Below are 6,141 nucleotides of genomic sequence, written 5' to 3'. Positions count from 1 at the left end.
AGTCCCTCGGCCCGTTAGATCACCTGAGAACATTGAAGCAGTGAGAGCGTCAATGTTGCGATCGCCACGGCGTTCTGCGCGCAAACACGCATCTGCCCTTGGACTATCCGATCGTTCTGTGAGAAGAATTCTTCGTGATGGTCTTCATTTTCATCCCTATAAGATGGCGATAGTACAGGAACTTTCAGAACGTAACTTCAATTCTTGGACGAACGCGTGTGAGCTTCTTCTTGATGTCGTTCCCGAGGGTGCTATTGTTTTTTTGGCGATGAAGCCCATTTTCATTTGTGTGGGTCGGTTAACAAACAAAACATGCGCTACTGGGCTGACACCAACCCTCGAGAATTGCATCAAAAGCCTTTGCATTCACCCAAAGTCACAGTGTGGTATGCAATTTCCTCAGCTGGAATTATTGGTCCCTGGTTTTTTTTAGGAAAATGAGGTTACAGTGACAGTGAATTCGGACCGGTATGTAAACTTGCCACGGAATTTTTTTTCCCACGGCTAGAAAATTTAGATTTGGGGGACACTTGGTTCCAACAAGACGGTGCAACAGCACACACTTCAAGAGCATCGATGGCTGTTTTGAGGAAACACTTTCCAGAGCGCCTTATCTCAATTAGAGGCGATTTGGAATGGCCGGCACGCTCTCCCGATCTGTCCCCTTGTGATTGTTTGCTATGGGGTTTTTTGAAATCCCGTGTTTATGTGAACCGTCCAAGAAGCCTACAAGATTTGAAGACCAACATCCAAGAAGAAATTGCCAACATAACACCTGCTATGCTAACAAGAGTCATGACAAACGCCAGAAATCGGTTTACGCAATATATGGAGAATGGGGGACGTCACCTAACAGATTTGATCTTCAAAACAATTTAAATAAAAACTTTAGACATGTACCTACATTATAAAAAATAAATAAATATTTTCCGATGCATACAATAGTTTTTATTGAGTTTTGAAAAAAGGAAGTTATGCTGCCGCACCCTGTATAAAGGAGCGAATACAACGTGTAGCCATTTTCGGTCACGCTAATCCCACAACAGAAGTGAGGCAGTATCTGATGAGTTGCCTCTACCCTGAGCGAAGCCGTCAGTCACCTTTTTAAGGTTTTGTGTGAAACAAAACCTTATTAGAATCGAGACGGTGTCTGTCTGTCCGTCTGTCCGTCTGTCCGTCTGTCTGTCTGTCTGTCTGTCTGTCTGTCTGTCTGTCTGTCTGTCTGTCTGTCTGTCTGTCACACCCGATTTATTCGGAAACGACTAGACCGATTGTCACGAAAATTGGTGAGAGTATGTAATCTGGTGATCCCTTTACATGCAGTAAGTGGCGCCATCTTGTGTTAAGTTTAAGGGGGGGCTCCCCATACATGTGAATGGAGGGTGCAAATTTTTTTTTCACAGAATGTAGCCATGTAGGGTATCAAATGAAAGGTCTCAATTAGTACTTTTCGAATCTGGTTCAATATTTGATATTAGATGAAACATAGGGGAGTGAGGGTACAAAATATGACCAACAAAAAGTGTAACAGGTCTCGTTCTCAGAACCTATCCAACCGAAAAATCTGAAAAAAATCACAGTGGTGCATCTCTACGAAATCTAGGCCTCAAAATATATCCGGTTCCGATATCTGCACAAATAAAGTTAATAATAGTATATTTCCACATTTTAGAAATTTACCCGGCAACCCCCCTTATGTTCATCCCAGAAGTACAAAATTTGGCACGCGTGTAATGAAGAACATAATGTAATGGTTTGGTCAAGTTTGAAGAAAATCCAACTATTATTAACTAAGTTATAGGGGGTGAAACTTTACAATTTTTTGTGAATTTCGTGCACTCTACAACCTGCATGACGTCATCATCACATATCAATTCGTCAATACCACAACGAAATGAATTCTTATGAATTGGGTCGCAGACAATTATTTTGTTTTAGTTTTTTAGTTATTTGTCAGCCAGACATGTGTGTATGTAGGTATATGATATATGCGTGCTAATGAACTTTGCGGGTAGTGCCTAATTCAAATAGATACAAGAAGTAAATCGGAAATATGGGTACGATCAATTTATATACGTGCATATATGTGTACAGTATTCGGTAATAGGCAGTTTGTTTGTTTAGGGTGAGTGTGATATCTATGACTGTAATATGTACGTATGTCTCGTAGTTTGGAAAAATATGAAGGATTATGTTGAATTTGTAGCTATATACGGACGGAAAAATGTGCGTTGAAGTTTCTCACATAAGATGAACACAAAACCTTTATACCCGAAGCGCGAGCTTCCGGTATTCCGACTTGTTTAACCTTACTGTACTGTAGTTCAGGGGAAGAGTAACATGGCAGCACTTGGTTTCACTTGCCCGAATTCTCCATTTAGTAAACCACCTTTCAATTCGTCTTAAGTGGAAGTTTTTATGCAGCCTGAAAACTGCTGTAGATACCTAAATGACAGTATCATCCGTTAACGCTTATCAGACAAGGATCAGTTGGTAGATCTGAGGTGTAGGTGAGGTGGAGTGTCGGTCCAAGGACACTTCTTTGAGGAACTCCAGCTTATATATTATATTCGCAGGGACGTGGACCTTTCGTATTTCACTTCGTATTTCATTTCGAATTTGTGCTCCAAAAGAAAAGATTCCCAACTTCTAAGAAACTGCACTGGAAGCAGCTTCTTTATTTGAAAAATCAAGCCTTCGTGCCACACTTTGTCGAAGGCTTCCACCACCTCCAAAAAGGCTGCTGAGCAATATTCTCTATTCTCCAGTGCACTCTTTATCTCAAAGACGAGCTTGTGAATCTGTTCGATGATACCACGCTTGTCGCGAAAGCTAAACTGAGGAATGACTTTGTTTTCCACTGGGTGCGGTAATATTTTTGAAAGTGATAGTTTTTCGTACACCTTTAAGAAGATAGAGAGCAGACTTATAGACCTGTATGATACAACCTGCGTTTGGTGCTTCCCACATTTAGGAATCATTGTAACTTCTGAAACCTTCCAAGCCGTTGCATTGAATATGTGAGTCACGTGAGTGGTTGCGATACCTGGAAGTACTTTCAATATTTTACTGGTGATTACGTCACGTGTTCTTTAAAAACTTGAGCAACTTGTTTGGCTCTAAATGAAAAGCTTCTCTTCGGTGTAGGCATGGATATTTTTGGAAACCTGGACCTTCGGCAAGTGAGGGAGAAATACCTTTTGCAGGTGTTTTGCAAATGGTGCCCCTTTCTCGGCATTACTTTTTGCCCAGCTGCCGTCTGCTGATCTGAATGGCGATTCACATTGAGCAGGTCTCTTCAAGTTCCTTGTAGCTTTCCACAGGGAAAAATCAGTTGGTGCAACTCTTGTTCCCGTTGATCCTTAAGGACTTCACGCAGTGACCGACTCGATCTACCCAATTGTTTTCTTAGATCTGCAGATCTGTGAACCTGTCATTGTCTTCTACTCAGCTTCCGTTTTACTTGGACCAGCTGTAGTATGCTATGCGATGTACTATTTTTTGGAAGATTGTCGATACATGGGCGTGGGGTAGAGAGCTGTGCGGCGACGATCATTATTTCGTTGCATTTCAACGCGTTGCCTCTGGTTTTGAAGGGAGTGTTCGTAGATTTGGCTGTGAATTTCGTAATTGCATCGCTTGTTATGGGAGGTACGCTCGCAGGTGTTATAATGACGGACGAGTGGTCTGAAAACAGGTCACAATACGAATTGCTCGTTATCAACTCTTGTCTAACGTTTTTAGTAAAACCAATGTCAATCAGGTCCGGGAGTTTTCGTCGATCTTATGGGCAATAAGTGGGCTGTACAGATGCAACGATGTGAAGGGGGCGAGCACGTCCCACAACTGCCTTCCCTTGAGAGTAATCAGTATAGATCCCCAATGAGTACGCTTAGCATTAAAATCCCCAGTGGCAAGAAATCTATTGCCCTGTGTGTTAAAAATTCTTCGAATGTAAATCGCCACGATGGTTATATTGCTCCAGTAATCGGATTGAAGCTCCTTGGATATAGTCTTTGCAGAAATTATGCTTAATGCAGAATCTGATAAGAATTCTGGTACCGCCCTGCGCTTTCCCTACCGGAAGCGGCAATATCCATCAATTTGGAAATCGTTTTTGTGGGTGAGATGCATTTAGTTGCTTCATAAGCTTCTGAGAAGGACCTGTAAGATCTGGGTCGGATTACGCATTATTTCTTAAATCAAGTTTTGCATCAAGGCTATAAACTGGTTCATTGTTTGACTCAGTGTAAGGAGGAGCCCTTCCAGATTGTAGGTTGAGGCACTCATCTTTTCTTGGCTTCGGGGTACGGATTTCCAAACGTTAGCATAACTCACGCCTTGTCGAGGTATACTTTTAGAACCTTTAACCGCAGATGTGCTGGCAGAAGTGGTATTTGTTTCGGCGCGTTGAATTCGTTGTTCCGATTGCGATTTTTGCTTGATTTCAGCATAGACTGGGTAACCACAATCGCTACAGTTTTTAACATTAACACTTTTTTACCATTTACGAAGTAATCGATCAAACAACAAACAAGTCGGAATATCAGAAACCGTACACTTCGTGTATAAAGGTTTTGTGTTCACCTTGCGTGAGAAATTTCCTTGCACGTTTCATACATAGCTAGAAATTCCAAATATTCCTTAATATATCCAACTCCATCGTTCATATGAGTCACTTTATATGGTGATGGCGTCATCAATATCTTAGATAATTAATTCATGTGAAGAACAACATTTTGACCTTCTATAACTTTGTCAATAATAGTTGGATTTCCTTCAACCTTTCCAAAATTGTGTATTATATTATTACTTATAATGACACCAAAATTTGTACTTCTAGGACAAAATCTGATAATGACGGTTCACGCAGCTTCCATTCCCAGCGACGAGAGGCAAGCTTGCTATGTATTGATGGACCGCGGAAATTGCGGAGCTCCGGAAGGAGTGTCATCAACTCCGCCGCCTTATTCAACGTCTAAACGACCGAGAGGAGACATGTGCCATAATCATAGAGTACAGATCAGCCAAAAAGAGACGCAGCACAAAAAACAGGAGCAAAGCTCGCTGCTGGTAGGACTTCGTTGACGAGGTGAATGGGGACCCGTAGGATTTCAGTTACAAACTGGTAGCCCGAAAAATCGAGGCCCTGCTCTTTATGAAAAACAAGAAGGCATTAGGATCCAGTGCTATCCCAGCAGAGGTATACAAGTTAGTGCTGCAACATCGGCCAGACCTTTTGCTGGACGCGGCTGAAAGAGATTTTACCGTCTTGTTGTAAAAGGAGAAAAGGCAACCCTGTGTTGCCGTATTCATAGTGACCACTTTGTATGCTCGACACTACTGGGAAAATGCCTGCAAACTTATCAGAAGTAGATTCTCTGAAGCGATACGTGCTGTAGCAGACTTATCCCCACGGCAGTTCAGCTTTAGAGCAGGGAGACCCACAGTTAAGGCTGTCATGTAAGTTGTGGGTGCCATTCATCGAGCGGAGGCACACCGCCATCGATCTTGTCGGGTGGCGCTCCTCGCAAGGATTGACGTTAGAAAAGCCTTTAATTCCGTAAGACATTCAAGGCAAACTAGACAATACTTTCCTCGTGCCGAACTATCTCTTATGGATATTGATGGATTATCTGAGGAACCACTTCATGCTCTAGGAGATGCTAGAGGGTTAGAGGAGGATGGTGGTCACGTCGGGGGTAGCACGGGGGGCAGACCAGAAGAGTCGCACTTGAGCGGTTATGCAGATGTTGTTGCGGGGATGGTTGCTGGAGGTACTATCGATCAGGCGAAAAGCAGACGTGGTATATTGATGCTTGATGATGGTTAAGCAAATGAATGACTGCTCGTGGTTTCAAATTTGTACTGGGAAAAACCGAAGTAGTCATCCTAACTAAAAAAAAGAATTCTGACCCATATCAATCGGCAAGTTGATAACCGAGTCAAAACCAGCAGTAAAGAACCGTGGACTGATTCTTTCCGGGCAAATTTCTAGAAAACGGTATTATACTATTTTTAATTTTATTCTAGCAGGCATCGAGATGTATTTTGAATGTATCATTGTGAATTTGTTCGCATTCATCGTTTGGATAGGTTCTGAACACGAGATCTGTTACAAAAAATGGCGCATTTTACAAA

This window comes from Hermetia illucens, chromosome 1 (assembly GCF_905115235.1).
Source record: "Hermetia illucens chromosome 1, iHerIll2.2.curated.20191125, whole genome shotgun sequence".
NCBI classification, from domain to species: domain Eukaryota; kingdom Metazoa; phylum Arthropoda; class Insecta; order Diptera; family Stratiomyidae; genus Hermetia; species Hermetia illucens.
This window is presented reverse-complemented; position numbering follows the sequence as displayed.